Here is a 338-nt window from a genome sequence, read left to right as displayed (position 1 = left end):
CGGCGCCCTTACTTTTCACTTTTTTCTTTTTCAGTTTGTATAGGTATTGGAGGGCAGTGTTGAATAGCGTGATCATCACTCAATTTAAAAAAATAAAACATACTTCCTAGTCCCTTAAATATAAACAGTCATTTTGCTATTAGTACATCAGTTGCCCAATACACTTTGGAAGGAGGATTGGCCCTCAGGCTCCCTCATGTTGAATATCAACAACAACAAGAGAAAATGCAGTGCTCAGATCACACATAGACATAAAGGCTCAGAAGGCAAACTAGAATAAAATGGAGCAGCCAAACTCTAAGCCCTGAGTCTTTACATTTCCAGCACTCTCACTTTGC

This window comes from Tupaia chinensis, unplaced genomic scaffold (genome assembly GCF_000334495.1).
Source record: "Tupaia chinensis unplaced genomic scaffold, TupChi_1.0 Scaffold143667_1, whole genome shotgun sequence".
NCBI lineage: Eukaryota > Metazoa > Chordata > Mammalia > Scandentia > Tupaiidae > Tupaia > Tupaia belangeri.
The sequence above is the reverse complement of the archived record's forward strand: the minus strand, read 5'-3'. Positions refer to the sequence as shown.